The sequence below is a fragment of the Marmota marmota genome, unplaced genomic scaffold, assembly GCF_001458135.2.
Source record: "Marmota marmota marmota unplaced genomic scaffold, marMar, whole genome shotgun sequence".
NCBI lineage: Eukaryota > Metazoa > Chordata > Mammalia > Rodentia > Sciuridae > Marmota > Marmota marmota.
The window spans coordinates 1,186,569-1,204,873 of NW_026000254.1; the positions used below are offsets into that span (position 1 = coordinate 1,186,569).

General features: G+C 36.2%; 1 protein-coding gene and 1 pseudogene across 1 annotated transcript in view; one reads left to right on the plus strand and one right to left on the minus strand.

Moving 5' to 3' along the window:
* The window catches only part of Wnk3 (WNK lysine deficient protein kinase 3), a 116,837-nt gene that overhangs the window by 67,354 nt on the left and 31,178 nt on the right, over window positions 1-18,305 (minus strand). The gene's annotated exons all lie outside the window — the stretch shown is intronic.
* Window positions 3,265-3,536, plus strand: LOC125614247 (annotated as a pseudogene).

Consider the following 18,305-nt stretch of genomic DNA (forward strand, 5'->3'; position numbering starts at 1 on the left):
AGGAAGATTTACATGATCTCGAAATACTGCCCCCAAATAACTTATAAAACTCTAAAAGAAGAAATGGCAACTTCATAATAAAAAAGACTGACCAGACCTACGTGAGCCACATAATAAAAGTTAAACGCAGCAATACTGGGATACACTGACATTTCTCCTGATATAATACACTGAAAAGAATACAACATTATTTACATGGTATTCATGCTAAAAATGTATGCTCTAAATTTAATAATGAAAAAAGTCTCCAGACAGACCCAAGATGAGAGCCATTCTACAGAAACAAAGAAACACCTGGCCTCTGCTTTTCAACACTGACAAGAGAAACAAAGAGTTTCTGGGGAAGTAGCTTAGTAGAGTACACGCCTAGCCACAAGAGGCCCGAGGTTCAAATTCCAAAACATGCATGCGTGCATGCACACACTCAAAAAAGAAAAGAAATACAAAGAAAGGCTTAAGAACTATTCAGGATTGAAAAGAGACTTAAAACCTAAAAAGATAACCAAATAAAAAGGAAGTCTTGAATAGACATGATACAAAAAAGTATATGAATCTCTAATAATTATGTTAGCAGCTGTTCAACATCACTACTAATCAGGGAGATGTGGGTTAAAAACCACAATATATACTATCAGCTAAAATGTAAAAGAATGACAATATAAATATTGATATGGATGTGGAGTAACTGAAAGTCTCATATATTGCTAATGTGAATATTCACATACAACTGCTTTGAAAAACGATTCAGCATTATCTTACATAGATACATGTGTCCTTATCCTATGACTCAGCAATCCCACAATTAGGTATAAACCTAAGAGAAAGGAGTACCTATGTTCATCAGAAAATATACAGGAAAACTCACAACAGCTTTATCTATAAGAGGAACAAATCAGAACTAAACCTAATGTAAAATAATAGGAAAACATATAACTGAATTATGATATATTCTACAATGGAACAACTCAGAAATGAGGAAAACTACTGATATATGCAAAAATGTAGATAAAACTCAGTTTATCTTTTTGGGTGCTGGAAGTGTTCTCCATATTCATTTGCATTTCATGAAGACACCATATTTCACCACATAATCATCACCACCATATTAGTTTATATTCACAAGTATTCCATGCATCTTAATCTTTCACCAAAGACAGTTTAGCAATAAGTGATTTTAAGCAATACTGGCACAATTTAAAAAAAAAAAAACAAGCTTCACATGATGGTTGCATCCCACATTTTGGGGGGGAAAAGGTATTAAAATCTATGACAGTTATGCAACAAAATAGGATACACATGTGGGCTGGGGATGTGGCTCAAGTGGTAGCGCGCTCGCCTGGCATGCGTGCGGCCCGGGTTCGATCCTCAGCACCACATACCAACAAAGATGTTGTGTCTGCCGATAACTAAAAAAATAAATAAATATTTATTTAAAAAAAAAAAAATAGGATACACATGTAAAAACTCATCAAGTTGTATATTTACAATTAGAGTGCATTGATGTATATATATCCTATTTATCTCCATAAAAAGAATGTTTTTAAAAACTGATATGATCGAATTCTTATAAAACACTAACAACTGGGCTCATGTACATGTTTACATAGAAAAATAACTGGACAGTGCTAGAACTGTAGCTCAGTGGCAGAGAGCTTGCATAAAACATGTGAGGCACTGGATTCAATCCTCAGCATTACATAGAAAATAAATAAATAAAATAAAGGTATTGTGTTCATCTATTATCTATCTATGTTTATATCTATATGTTTAGATATAAATATAGACATGAAGAAAACTACCTGGACAACTTTAAGGGCGTTTATTTATTTATTTTTGGTACTGGATATTGATCTCAGGGGCACTCGACCCCTGAAACACATCCCCAGCCCTATTTTGTATTTTATTTAGAAACAGGGTCTCACTGAGTTGCTTAGCACCTTGCTTTTGCTGAGGATGGCTTTGAACTCATGATCCTCCTGCCTCAGCCTCCCAAGGCACTGTGATTATAGGCATGTGCCACTGCATTGGCAAGGGTTTTATTTTTGAGAAACAGAAAAATAGATAACTTCAACTTTCTTAATATTTTATGCATGTTAAAATAAAGTATTTGAGGGGGGAAATTTATTTGTTTATTCGTTCGTTCATTCATTTATTTATTGATTGATTACAGGGAATTGAACACAGGGGCACTTGTCCATTGAGCCACATCCCCAGCCCTATTTTGTATTTTATTTACAGACAGGGTCTCACTGAGTTGCTTAACACCTTGCTTTTGTTAAGGCTGGATTTGAACTTGTGATCCTCCTGCCTCAGCCTCTGGAGCCCCTGGGATTGCAGGCATGTATCACCGTGCCTAGCTGGAAAATTTATTTTTAAAAGCTATTTTCATATAAGGAAATAAAAGACCTACAATAAGACATACAAACCTGTACACCAAATATTTCACTTATAAAAATAAAGAATATCACCTAAATTGGGCATGGTGGCACACACCTGTAATCCCAGAGATTCAGGAGACTGAGGCAGCAAGATCACAATTTGGAGGCCAGACTCAGCAACTTGGTGAGATTCTAAGCAACTTAATGAGACACTGTCTCAATATTAAATGGGCTTTATAATGATAGTTTAAAAAGCTACTGTGAGGATTTCAGCTCAGAGCAGAGCCTTATACACAAACTCCGTGAGCGGAGATCTTTCATTCTGTTTTATCAGAAAGCATATATGTCCTACTTCAGGAAAAGTAAAACATTCATTTACAAAAGAAAGTCAATCTGCATCCTAAGCATTTTAATAAAAAATTAAAACAAAACAAAAAAATCAAAAGGCCTGGAGATGTAATTCAGTGGCAAAAATCATCCCTGGGTTCAATACCAAGTACAAAAAAGAAAAAAAAAATACTATCTATAAGCACATAAGAGGGGAAAGGGAAAAAAACATCAAACTGGCCTTGGACTTAAGATCTAACTAGAAGAAGACAAAAATAACAAATGTGCAGAAGGAAAGAAAAGGTTATAATTTTTTTGTACCCAGCCAAGTTATTTTTCATTTGTGAATGTAAATGAAAAATCAGTTTCAAGTACCCAAAGAATCAAAAATTGCATACCCAAGTAACCTTGAAAAATTACAAAGGCATTCTCCAAACTACAGGGGCGTTTGACACCATAGAAGGATCAAGAATAAGGAAGTCAGGCAGCAGCTCAGGTGGTAGGAGCAGCAGCAGCAGCCAGGCAGCGCAGTTTCAGAAGGCTCCCATGAGCCCCCAGGATGCCCAAGAGGAAGGTCAGCTTGGCCAAAGGCCCAGAGGAGGACAAACCTGCTCCTCACAAGGCAGACACGAAGTTAAGGAAGGCAGTGGGTAAGGATAAATCTTCAGACAAAAAAGTTCAAACAAAAGGGAAAAGAGGAGCAAAGGAAAAACAGGCTGAAGTGGTAACCAAGAAACTAAAGAAGATTTACCTGCAGAAAACGGAGAAACGAAAAACGAAGAGAGTCCAGCCTCTGATGAAGCAGAAGAGAAAGAAGTCAAGATTGATTAATCATACACCATGTCTTATCAATGGTCCCTTTTCCCTTGTTGTACAGCCCAGAGGAATATTTTTATCAACTATTTTGTAAATGCAAAAATTTCAGTAGCTCAAAAAACATTTTTAAAAAGGAGGGAATCCCACCTCGTCCCATTTTTTAAGTATAAATGATTTTTTAAGTGAAATCATTTGCTGTTTGTTTATTTTGGGATATAATCAGAAAATAGTGGGATATTAAATTATGGGAGGCTTGGATTATCTTGGGTGTCCACTTAACATTCCATACATAGGTGGGGGATTAGTTTAAAATGCGATAATACAAAGAATATTAAACGGCCGTTTGGAGTCATTGGTCTTCCATTTAATGTCTTGAATATTTTAAATTACTTCTATTCCTGTGTTTTTTAGTTGAATTGTTTTCTAAAGACCAAACAAAATTCCAATGACATTCCTCATAGAAATATAACAAGCAATCATGAAATTCATCTGGAAAAATAAGAGACCCAGAATAGCTAAAGCAATCCTTTAGCAGGAAGAGTGAAGCAGATGCCATCACTATACCAGAACTTATCGACTATGCTACAGAGCAATAGTAACAAAAATAGCATGGTACTGGCATCAAAACAGACTGGTAGACCAATGGTACAGAATAGAGGACGCAGAGACTAACCCACAAAACTACAATTATCTTCTATTAGACAAAGGTGCCAAGAACATGCATTGAAGAAAAGATAGCCTCTTCAACAAATGATGCTGGGAAAATGGGAAATCCATATGCAACAAAATGAAATTAAACCCCTATCTCTCACCATGCACAAAACAACTCAAAATGGATCAAGGACTTAGGAATAAAAACAGAGACGTTGCATCAAATAGAAGAAAAAGTAGGCCCTAATCTCCATCATGTGGGAATAGGCCCCAACTTCCTTAATAAGATTCCTGTGGCACAACAATTAAAATCAAGAATCAATACATGGGATGGACTCAAACTAAAAAGTTTCTTCTCAGCAAAAGAAATAATCTGTGAGGTGAATAGAGAGCCTACATCTTGGGAGCAAATCTTACCCCTCACACATCAGATAGAGCACTAATCTCTACGGTATATAAGGAACTCAAAAAGCTAAGCACCAAAAAAACAAATAACCAAATCAATAAATGGGCCAAGGACCTGAACAGACACTTTTCAGAAGATGATAGACAATCAATCAACAACTATATGAAAAAATGTTCATCATCACTAGCAATTAGAGAAATGCAAATCAAAACCACTCTAAGATCTAAGATCTAAGATCTCACTCTAGTCAGAATGGCAGCTATTATGAAAATAAACAACAATATGTGTTGGTGAGGATGTGGGGGAAAAGGTACACTCATATACTGCTGGTGGGACTGCAAATTGATGCACCCAATATGGAAAGCAGTATGGAGATTTCTTGGAAAATTGGGAATGTAACCACCATTTGACCCAGCTATCCCTCTCCTAGGTCTATACCCAAAGGACTTAAAAACAGCATACTACAGGGACACAGCCACATCAATGTTTATAGCAGCACAATTCACAATAGCTAAACTGTGGAACCAACCAAGATGTCCTTCAGTAGATGAATGGATTAAAAAATGTGACATATATACACAATGGAATATTACTCAGCAATAAAAGAGAATAAAATCTGAGTTAGAGATGATAATGCTAAGTGAAGTTAGTCAATCCCAAAAAACCAAATGCCGAATGTTTTCTTTGATATAGGAGGCTGATTAATAGTGGGATAGGGATTAAGAAGGCAAAAAATATAGTGGGATAGGGAGAGGGAGCATGGGAGGAATAGACGAACTCTAGATAGGGCAGAGGGGTTGGAGGGGAAGGGAGGGGGCATGAGTTTATTAATGATGGTAGAATGTGACAATCATTATTATCCAAAGTACAGGTATGAAGACACGAATTGGTGTGAATATACTTTGTATACAACCAGAGATATGAAAAATTATGTTCTATATGTGTAATACAAATTGTAATGCATTCTGCTGTCATATATAAATTTTAAAAAAAGACCACTACTGGATCATTACTGTCAAAATTGTATGTATTCTGTAACATCTTTGGTCATGGAAGTGTAGTTTTCCTAATATTACTGATGTGCTGTGAAAGATGGTAAATTTGAGTATGTAGTATGTGTGACAAAGTTTTGAATTAGGGGGACCTAAGTAACAACAACACTCAAAGATACTTATACTTGATATTTTATTAAGAAAAATTTGCCTCCAAATTCAAAGTTAGAAAGTCACTGGAATAACTGAAAAAGAATCAACAGTATAAGGCTTTGTAGATTTACAGCACATGTGTTAAGAATTGTGTACAGGGCTGGGGATGTGGCTCAAGTGGTAGCGCGCTCGCCTGGCATGCGCGCGGCCCGGGTTCGATCCTCAGCACCACATACAAACAAAGATGTTGTGTCCGCCAATAACTAAAAAATAAATATTAAAAATTCTCTCTCTCTTTAAAAAGAAAAGAATTGTGTACAAAATGAAATGTCTGTGTACGAATTCTCAATACAGCTGATAAAATCTCAAATATGAAAAAAAAAAAAAAGAATAAGGAAGTCAGCCAGGTGTTGTGGTGCATGCCTGTAATCCCAGAAGCTGGAGAGGCAGAGGCAGGAGGATCTCAAGTTCAAAACTAGCCTCAGCAACATAGGGAGTCCCTAGGTAACTCAGTGACACCCTGTCTCTAAATAATGGTTAAGTACCCCTGGGTTCAACTCCCAGTATGAAAAAAAAAATAGAATAAGGAAGTCATGGTAGAAAAACTGGTGGTATATACTAAAACCAGATATCAATACTAAGCAAAAATTGTTAGAATGTTGGTTTCAAAATTGAACATATACATAAAATTGAGAATATAACATGGTCAGTATGATAAAAATATTTTTAAAAGCTTTCCTGACTGTTGTCCTCCCAAAACAATAGTTTGTCTTTTGTTCAAATACTTTATAATGGAAATATATAGATACTTTTAAACTAATTCTACCAATCCCAAATTGAGGATTTCAACTATGCTGCTATTTAAGAAGCTGGTTCCTTCTTGGAAAAGGAGATCAAACTGAAAGGTTCCCCTTTCAACATCTATAATCTTTTAGCAGAGAAAGCTGAATATCATCACTGGATATCAATCCAAATGAGTAATGTCCTTTACAGTGCCAATTTCAACATTATGAAAGACATAAACATTATATGCCTTTTAGGAACATGTTTTGACAATATTCAGCAAACACACCTACATTTAGACCAATTTCCATTCAATTAGAATAATGGAATTTCACATAAATACAATACTGTGATAAACAGCATTTTTACATAAATGGCCTAAGTCCCTAGAAACCAGAATCCCTTTATAGAAAAGTCAGATATAACCTTAATTTTCACCATTTATACAAATATTTTCATTTAATAGAATTAGCTATTTATAGAAAAAGTTATAAGAAAGTTTAAATGAGATTATATAGCTTAATAAACAGTAGGTCCCCCCAAAATGTCAACTCCCTAACTATGAATTCCCCTAGAATGCCTCAAAAATTGGTTACAAGATATATAAAAATAATCTTTACCAAAACAAAGTTGGAGATTATTTTAATCATTTTCACTCATAGTAGGCCCATAGATGTTTCTGAACAAATTGAACATGTCTGATCTTTGGCAAACTAACAATAGCATTATACATATCACGAGAGTGTATTCATATAGTTTCTATACTGTCTTGAATACACTAGAGGAACAGAACTATGATCACAGACAAAGCAAATATATTAAATGCACTAATATCTACAGTACCTGTCTTTATGAGTCTAAAACATACTATGGCTAGAATTCAAATGATCAAGCTTGAAGTGTAAAGATATTAAATCACTGATTAACAAACTAGTGTTGGGGGTTATGGATTTAGCTCAGTGGTAGAATGCACAAGACTCAGCACCCAAAAGAGAAAAAAAAATCAATACTGAAAAATAAATGATTCACAGCACACTACAGTGATACAGTTACATCAATGTTTACAGCAGAACAACTCACAATAGGCAAGTTATGGAACCAGCTCAGATGCCCATTGATAGATGAATGGATTAAGAAAATATGCAATGGCGTTTTACTCAGCCATAAAGAATGAAATTACAGCATATGTTGGTAAATGGATGGAACTGGAGACTATCATGCTAAATGAAATAAGCCAGACTCAGAATAAGTCACAGGTTGAATGTCGTCTCTCATATACAGAAGTTAGAGCAAAATAAGGGGAATGGTGGGGATCAGATGTCATAAAAATTACAGTGAAGATGAGTGGTATAGAAGAAAGAGATCAAGAGGTAGAGACGAGGGACAGAAGAGAGGAAGAAATTGACAATATTACACTATGTGCATGTATAAATATGCCACAGTGAATTCCCTCTTTATATCCATCTACAAAGCACTAATCAAAAATAATTATCTGCCTATAATCCCAGCAACTCTGGAAGCTGAGGCGGGAAGATGAAACATTCCAGACAAGCCTCAGCAATTTAGCAAAGCCCCTAGTGAGACCCTGTCTCAAAATAAAAAATAAAAAGGGCTGGGTATGTGGCTCAGGGGCAAAATGCCTCTAGGTTCAATCCTGGGGGAGGGAGGGAAGGAAAGAGGGAAGGAGGGATTAAGACAGGAAAAGAAAGACCAGTAAAATACAGGAAGAATAGAGGGAGAGAAGGAAAAGGGGAGGAGATACCATGGACTGAAATGGAGTAAATCAAATTCCATGTATGTATGATTTTCCCAAAATGAAATCATCTATTACACATAACTTTAATGGACCAATAAAATAAATAAATAATTCCGTTTAGTTATGAAACAGTAGTAAAATAGAAAGTGCTAGTAAAAACTACAACTTCTAGTGTGATCTCACAAATGCACAATTCAGATATGCTAATTTGTAAACTGTGGAAATAATTAAAATATACAACATATTATTGACCCTTATGTATTCAAACTCTGAAATCTGGCTAATATTAATAGTGATTATCTGTCTGAGCTTTTCAAAGTATCAATGGGCTGGGGATGTAGTTCAGTGGTAAAATACTTGCTTAGCATGCAAAAGGCCCTGGGCTTGATCTCCAGCATTGTATGAAAAATTAAAATTAAAAACCTGAATGAAACCCTGGCTCTTAGTTGTAAATGATAAATGTATGTAACAACAACAACAAGAAAATAGTTATCTTTCTCTGATAATGTTAAGTCACATTCATGCCGTTAAAACAACTCTAAGAGACTAAAATCAGTATGGTAACAATGAACATATGCATCTGTCCTATCAGCCACCCAATACTCTTCAAAAAGCAAGAGAAATTATAATTATTTTAAAAACTAGAATGTACAAGGCCCTGGGTTTAATGCCCAGCACTAACAAAAGAAAAAAAAAAAACTACAATAAAGTCACAACTTCCAAGAAATATTAAGAAGAATACCATCTACAGGCCATAAATGGTAAGGGACACCTGAAAAAAATGGAAACTAAGCTGGGCACAGTAGCACACATCTGTAATCCTACCAGCTCAGGAGGCTGAGTCAGGAAGATCATGAGTTCAAAGCCAGCTTCAGTAATTTAGGGAGGCCCTGAGCAACTCAGCAAGACCGTATCTCTAAATAAAACATATAATAAAGGGGTCTGGGGTTGTGGATCAGTGGTAAGGGGTCTCTGGGTTCAATCCCAACCCACCTCCAAACACACACAAAAAGAAAAGAATAGATCAAGTCCATAGGGACATAAAAATCTATGGAAACCAAAACTTCACAAACATATATATGAAAAAATTACTGCATACTTAGAAGTAATTTGGGGATGCTTCAAATCTATTCAATGAATACCAGAAGACTGTGTGACCTTGGGGAAATAATATGAGAGATTAAATGGGAACGTGAATTAGAGTAGTTAGGCCAGGCAATCCTATCCACCTCCAACCCCTGTTGTGCTAAGTAGTAAATGGCAATGTTTACCCCAAAACTGAAGTCAAAGCCTAGCAGTAGGGGTAAATCTACAGATGACTACTAAGTAAATAAGCTTTCTTTACAATCTGACCTTCCTGTACAATGACCTGAGCAAGGCAGGTCATTTAAATAAATCAGACAAGTGAACAGGATCCTTAAATAGAAAAGAAAACCAAGAATGATGAAACCCTTGAGAAACACCTAAGCGTCAAAAAAACAGAAGCACCAAACTCAACAAAAAACATCAATTCTCAGAACTTCAAGAGGGTCTTTATTGCTGCTGGCAACCTCACTATACTTCCTTTGTCCATTTATTTTTCTACCATTCTTCTAGACAACTATTTTATATCTTCTCTTCTGTCATTAAACTTTTAATGAACATGGCCTTACCCAACTTCATGCTTCCTTGATGACTTTACTTTTATTTCACTAAAAAAAATTCTAAAAGCAACAAGAAGGGAATTTCCACAACACCACTTACCCACCTAATCTGATTTGTTCCATATTATTTTGCCTGGGCTTCTATACTAAGGCTAATCCTCCCCATAGATCTACTTATCTATTTTATATATTATTAGTTTACTATAAAATAAAGATATGAAAATTATTTACTGACAAGAGATTTCAGACTTTCAGTTGCATGGGACCCTTCACATGACCTCATTTCAATAGTCATTTATTTCAGTCTACATACCTTCCAAGGACATCACCATTTCTAAATAAGAAAGCTGACAACACAATTCTATACTTAGAGGAGCCAAAAAACTCCTAGAATTAATTAATGAATTCAGCAAAGTAGCAGGATATAAAACCAATACTGATAAATCAAATGCATTTCTATACATCAGTGATGAATCCTCCGAAAGAGAAATTAGGAAAACTATCCCATCCACAACAGCCTCAAAAAAAAAAAAAAATAAGCTTCTTGGGAATCAACAAAAGAGGTGAAAGACTTCTACAATGAAAACTACAGAACACTAAAGAAATAAATGAAAGAAGACTTTAGAAGATAGAAAGATCTTCCACGCTCCTGGATGGGCAGAATTAATATTGTCAAAATGGCCATACTACCCACAGTGCTATACAAATTCAATGTGATTCCAATTAAATCCCAATGTCCTTCCTTATACAAATAGAAAAAGCAATCTTGAAATTCATTTAGAAAACTAAGAGACCCAAAATAGCCAAAGCAATCCTTAGCAAGGAGAGTGAAGTAGGAGGCATCACAGTACCAGACCTTAAACTATACTACAAAGCTATAGTAACAAAAACAGCATGACATTAGCACCAAAATAGAGAAGTAGAACAGTGGTACAAAACAGAAGACACAGAGACAAAACCACATAAATGCAGTTACCTCATACTACACAAAGGCACCAAAAACATACATTGGAGAAAAGATAGCCTCTTCAACAAATGGCACTGGGAAAACTGGAAATCCATATGCAGCAAAATAAAAATAAATCCCTATCTTTCACCATGCACAAAACTCAAATCAAAGTGGATCAAGAACCTAGGCATTAGACCTGAGACCCTGCACCTAATAGAGGAAAAAGTAGGCACAAATCTTCATCATGTCGGATTAGGCCATGACTTCCTTAATAAGACTCCTAAAATGCAAGAAATAAAATCGAGAATTAATAAATGTGATGGACTCAAACTAAAAAGCTTCTCAGCAAAAGAAACAATCAATGAGGTAAAGAGAGAGCCTACATTTTGAAAGAACATTTTTGCCACACACATGTCAGACAGATTACTAATCTCCAGGATATATAAAGAACTCAAAAATATTAACACTAAAGAAACAAATAACCCAATTAATAAACAGGCCAAGGAACTGAACAGATACTTCTCAGAAGATGATATACAATCAATCAAAAAATGCATGAAAAAATGTTCAATATCTCTAGCAATTATAGAAATGCAAATCAAAGCTACTCTAAGATTTCATCTCACTCCAATCAGAACAGCAGCTATTAAGAACACAAACAGAGGCTGGGATTGTGGCTCAGTGGTAGAGCACTCACCTAGAGCATGCAAGGCCCTGGGTTCAATCCTCAGCACCACATAAAAATAAATAAATAAAGATATTGTGTCCAACTACAACTAAAAAATAATTTTTTAAAAAAAGAATACAAACAATAAGTGTTGGTGAGGACGTGGGGGGAAAGGCACACTCATACATTGCTGGTGGGATTGAAAACTAACATGGAAAGCAGTATGGAGATTCCTTGGAAAAGTTAGAATGAAACCATCATTTGACCCAGTTTTCCCACTCCTCGGTTTATACCCAAAGGACTTAAAAACAGCATACTACAGTGATGCAGCCACATCAATGTGTATAGCAGCCCAATTCACAATAGCTAAATTGTGGAACCAACCTAGATGCCCTACAGATGAATGAATAAAGAAAATGTGGTATATATACACAGTGGAATATTACTCAGTATTAAAAGAGTAATTAGGGTTAGGGTTGGGGTTAGGGTCATGTTATTTGCAGGTAAATGGGTGGAGCTGGAGAGTATCATGCTAAGTGAAGTAAGCCAATCCCAAAAAACCAAAGGCCAAATGTTTTCTCCGATATGTGGATGCTGATCCTTAATGGGATTCTGGGCAGGAGAGCATGGGAGGAATGGAGGAACTTTAGATAGGGCAAATGGGGAGGGAGGGAAAGGGAGGGGAAACGGGGGTAAAAAAGATGGTGAAATGACATGGACATCATTACCCTAAGTACATGTATAAAGAAGCGAATGTTGTGACTCTACCTTGTATACAACCAGAGATATGAAAAATTGTGCTTTATGTGTGAGACACTGGGTTCAATTCTCAGCACACATGGGAATGAATAAATAGAGGGATTGTGTCTATATACATCTAATTTTTTAAAAAAAAAACTGTTTTATATGTGTACTATGAATTGAAATGCATTCTGCTGTGATGTATAACAAATTAGAATAAGTAAATAAATTTTAAAAAATAAAAAATAAACAACTCTAAGATTTCATCTCACTCTAGTCAGAATGGCTGTTATCAAGAATTCAGACAATAAGGAATGGGGTTGAAGCTCAGTAGTAGAGCACTTGCCTAGCATATGTGACATAAAAATAAGTAAATAAATAAAGGTATTGTGTTCATCTACAACTAAAAAAAATTAAAAAGAATATAGACAATAAATGTTGGCAAGGATGTGGGAGAAAAGGCACACTCATACATTGCTGGTGGGACTGCAAATTGATGCAGCCAATAATGGAAAGCAGTATGGAGATTCCTTAGAAAACTTGGAATGGAACCACCATTTGACCCAGCTATCCCACTCCTTGGTCTATATCCAAAGGACTTTAAATCAGCATACTACAGGATACAGCCATATCAATGTTTACAGCAGCACAATTCACAATAGCTAAACTATTGTGGAACCAACCTAGATGCCCTTCAATAGATGAATGGATAAAGAAAATGTGGTATATACACACAGTGGAATATTACTCAGCATTAAAAGAGAATAAAACTATGGCATTCACAGGTAAATGGATGGAGTTGGAGAATATTATGCTAAGTGAAGTAAGGCAATCCCCAAAAGACCAAAGGCCAAATGTTCTCTCTGACATGTGGATGCTGATCCATAATGGGGGTGGGGGGAGAATGGAAGGAATGGAGGAACGTTGATGAGACAAAGAAGAGGGCGGTGGGGAGGGGGTATGGGGGCAGGAAAGATGGTGAAATGAGATGAACATTATTCCCCTAGGTACATTTATGACTGCACATATGGTGCAATGCTACATTGTGTACAACCAGAGAAATGAAAAGTTGTGCTGCAATTGTGTACAATCAAAATGCATTCTGCTGTCATATATACCTAATTAAAATAAATTAATTTTAAAAAGAAAGAAAGAATCCAGGATTAGGGATGTAGTTCAGTGGCACAGCACTTGGCTAGACTGCACAAGGTCCTGAACTGAACCTCTAGCACCACAAAAAAGAAAAAGAAGAAGAAGGAAATAATCTTTGCTGTGTGCCTGTAATCTCAGTAATTTGGGAGGCTGAGGTAAGAGGATAGCACATTTGAAGTCAGTTTCAGCAACTTACTTAATAAGACTCTCAGCAACTTACCAAGACTCTGTCTCAAAATTAAAAAGTGAAAAGGACTGGGGATATATAGCTAGTGTACTGTGCCACTGGGTTCAACCCCCAGTACAAAATAATGATGATAATAATAATAATAATAATAATAATAATAAGAAGAAGAAGAAGAAGAAAAAGAAAGAAAGAAAGAAAGAAAGAAAGAAAGAAAGAAAGAAAGAAAGAAAGAAAGAAAGAAAGAAAGAAAGAAAGAAAGAAAGAATCATTGTATAGAATTATTTTGATGACTCCAGATTCTGGACGACCTTTAGATCAAACTTTCATAATAACTGGTTGAATCTTCCCACCCTTCCCTTTATAGCCTAATCCATCAGAGAGTACTCTTGCTTGTAATAATTTTCCTGAAAGCATCCTGCATTCTTGTCTATGGCCATACTACCCTAAATGCACATGATCTCATCTTAAGCATCCTGCATCATTTGGATAGTTTTAGGTACATTCCTTTCAATCAATACTTGGTCAAAGAGTGAAAGAAACTTGCTAAATGCTTGCATAACTATGACTCTTGCCTCTGGCAACTTGGACTCTCCCAACTCCTGTACTTAGAAATTAAATGTCATCTCTTCTGAGATACATCAGGGAAGAACAGTAGAGATCTAAAATATCTTGTTGTACAAAGGTAAGTTCAAAAAATGATAGGAACATGTCAGAATGGCACAGGACTCACCTTAAAAGGACCCTACTAGCCAAATCTGATGATAAATTATATATCAAACAAATAATAAACCCAGTACAATGGTGCACACTTGTAAACCCAGCTACTCCAATAGCTGAGGCAGGAAGATTCCAAGTCTGAGGCCATCCTGGGCAATTCAGTGAGAGCCTATCTCGATTTTTTTAAAAAATGGGCTGGGAATGTAGGTCAGTGATAAGTATCCCTGAGTTCAATCCCTAGTACCACAAAAATAAGTAAATAAATAATGGTAATGAATTAGAATACATAGAATAAATGTAAATCCACAGAATTAAGTTTTCAAAAATGGGAGGAAGAGAACATTCTAACCCAAATAAAAGAGAATTAGAAAATCACCATTTGGCCACCACCATATTATAATAGTCATATACAAGTATCTTCAATGGCTTTCAACACTGAGTTATAAAGTTTTATGAGAAACATCTCAAAGTAAAATAGTGGAAACAGCAAAATGTCCAACAGTAAAAAGAATATCTAAATAAAAGGTAGTGCAGTCTTACAATGAATACTACGGGGCAACTAAATAAAATCAAGTATATCTCCATGTGAACTCATACATGAATTAAATAAAATACAGAGAGACACAAATAGTAGGAACTCTTTTATATTCCTAAAGACAAAAAGCTAACCACAAAACAGTACTATATATGCTCTATATGTCTATGTATCTAACTATAGTGAAAAAGATCTAGAAGGGTATATATCAAAATGATAACAAAAGGGACAAGGACATAGGGTCAAATGAAGCTTCCCTTCATTCTTTTAAATTTTTATCAGGAAAATAGATTAACAAATAACTTACATAATTAAAATAACTAGAAAAATATTTTAAACAAAATACAATGTAAATATTACAGTAGAGAATCAAAGTGATAGTCAAATAATGTACTGAGTAGATATGTATTTTCATACAGAATCCTCAGACTTAAGATTTCTCTCCAACAGTTGAAAATGAAACCATCTAAATGGATGTTTGATTAGACAACAATGCCAACTAAAAAGGAACCAGTACAGGTTTAGTTCCCAAAGAATTTTTAGTTTTATTGGGGTCACAGATACAAACTATAAGCACAGGATCATCTTTGAAAAGGTTGAATATCCTCCTTTCTTCACATAAGAAAAATCAGAAATTCACTTACCACTTTATTATCAATGCTTCAGAGTTTGTTGATAGTCTTGTAATGGTTATATCAAGAAGATCAAAGATGATATTTTGCAATGATTAAAATTAGAGAAGTTCAACTTCTGCAATGGTTCCATAAGACCAACTCTCCCATAGATATCAACTAAAAGTGCTGGTCCGGTATAAAAAACAAAACCCAACTACCTGGACATATGGGAGAGCAATCAGAAGCAGACAGAAACTAGTAGAAAGGAATACTTGTAAGAAAAGAAGTGGGTTTAGTTTTATGGCTTTTAACCTGATGGTCAAGTTAAAATAAAGGAGAAAACCCACATTCTTATAAGACTGAAGAAATAAAAATTAGTTTAATAATACCACAGCAAAAGGAAAGTGAAAGGAAAAATATCTGTAAGGGTCCCAAATTATGCATATAAATGCTACCTAAATCTTTGTGAAACCCCAGAACCAGGCATGTCACAGAGAAACACCAAAGAGCCCAACTAAAGCTAAAAGAACTGAACAAATAGTAGAACTACTGTCCATTTATGGGGGAAAACAAAGTTTGGAGTTTGGTCAAGTAAACTATCTACAAACAAAAATATAGATATTCACTAGAAGAATATAACATGATCCAGAGTATCTATATCATTCACAATGCTTGGAATAAAACATAAAGTCATTACAAATATGAAGAACAAGAAAAATAAGACCCATACTTAATTACGATTAATCCCTAAAATGACCTGGACAGAATAAGTAGAGAAGAACTTTAAAGCAATTCATGGAAATAAAGAAAAATATGTTCATAATGAATAAAGACATAGGAAATGCAGCAGAACCCAGGCAGCCAGAACCATATAACACCCTACTTCTGCTGGTAGCAGAGGATCTAATCTGCCCATGGCAGTAGCAACAGTAGAATGCCACATGCCAAACCACACCAGGTCAACAATAGGTCTTATCTGCCCACTATAGTGGCAAAAGCAGAATACAGATGCACTATCCCACCTCACATCTGGTGGCAGCAATTAGCATGATCTTTCTATAGCAGCAGCAACCTAGCCACCAGACAGCCCACACACTCGCAGCAGGACATATCAGCAATACAACAATGGTTACAATAAAAGATGGCCAAGCGGGCCTGATATACACACTGACGCAGCACTCTTGACTCACCACTCCCCTCACACAAAATAACAACAATGAACTTAATCTGCCCATGTGAGCAGCAGTCCAACCTGCCAAGGCTAACAACTACCAACAGTTGCAGGGTTGATCTTCCTACAGAATGGCAAGAAGGGAACCAAGGCAGATTGGGATATATTCTCCACCCAATACTGGGCAGGAACAGGTATGGGTTCCCATACATGCAAAGGGTACCAGTATCAGCAGACCTGCTATTTCCTGGCTCTTAGCAGCAGACAGTGATAAAGAGTCAGCATCTGCCAGCCCACCAAGCAACAGCACAGAGCCTCCCAGACCTAGGAAACTTCTGGTGTTTCACCAAGCAGAAAGAAAAGATACAAGCCAGGCATCTTCTGACACTTCTCTAAAGAAGGTGATCCAGGGCATTAGGTTCTTACCCTCTACCCAGTGGCAGAAAGCCATGCAGACTCTGCAACGCCTGGCCTCCTTCTCAACAGTAGGCAATGGCCACATAAGTATTTCCATGCCCTAGTAGCTTCAACAGAAATATAGAGTAAAAAGCATCAACATCCACTGTTCCCATCTAACAACCTCCGACAGGACAGACAGATAATTTACTTCTGAAGGTAGTATCAGCAAAGAGCCAGTGAGGACTAAACTAGACCCACAAAATGAAGCATAAATAGATAAAGCTAAAATAGAAGATTGCAATATGATCAAGATCCTTCAAATATAATATCCAAAATGTCCGGGATACAATTAAAAAGTCACACCAGAAAAAAAAAAATCACAACTCAAATGAGAAAAGACAATCCACTCACACTAATACCAAGATGAATCAGATGTTGGACTTAACTAAAAAGGATTTTAAGCAGCCATCAAAAAGGAGCCTCGATAGAAATCGTAATTTCTCTGAAAAAAATGAGCAAACTTCAGGAAATAAATAGAACCGTAAGATAGAACCACACGGAGCTGGACACAGTGGCACATGCCTGTAAACTCAGTGACTAGGTTCTTAGAGAGGCTGAGGCAGGAGGATTACAAGTTCAAAGCCAGCTTCAGCAACTTAGCAAGGCTCTGTCTCAAAATTAAAACAAAAATTTAAAAAGGGCTGGGATGCAGTTCAGTGGCAAATTGCCTCTGGATCCAATCTCCAATCCCAAAGCAAGCAAACAAACAAAAACACCATGTGGAATGTTGAGAGCCACAGCCAAAGGTGTGGTTCTAAAAATAAAGTTAGTTTCTTTTGACAAGTGGCTCCTGATTGTGCCCAGCCAGACTTTGGCATTTGGTGGCTCCCACGGGAGCGAATGAGGGTAAGTGATAAGGCAAACTGCTCGCCCCTGAGGGCAGGGCGAGAGGATGGGTAGCCATTTTAAGATTCCACTTTTGTTTTGCTTCACTTTTGTTTTAAGTTGCCTGTCCCTGGAGATGAGTGAGACGGAAGAAAAACCGCTCACATCTGAGGAAAAACTATTTACGTCTGAGGAACAGATGCACATGTCAGGAGGACAGAAAGGCTATAATGACTTTTTGTTGTTCCCTTTTTATTGCATTCTGTCTCGGTTTTGTTTGGCGTCATCTTGTTAGGTTGTATTATAGTAGAAATACGGGATCAGAAATTAGTAAAAAACAAACTGAAAGAGTGTTAAGTAAATTGTTAGAGGAAGGAGGCATC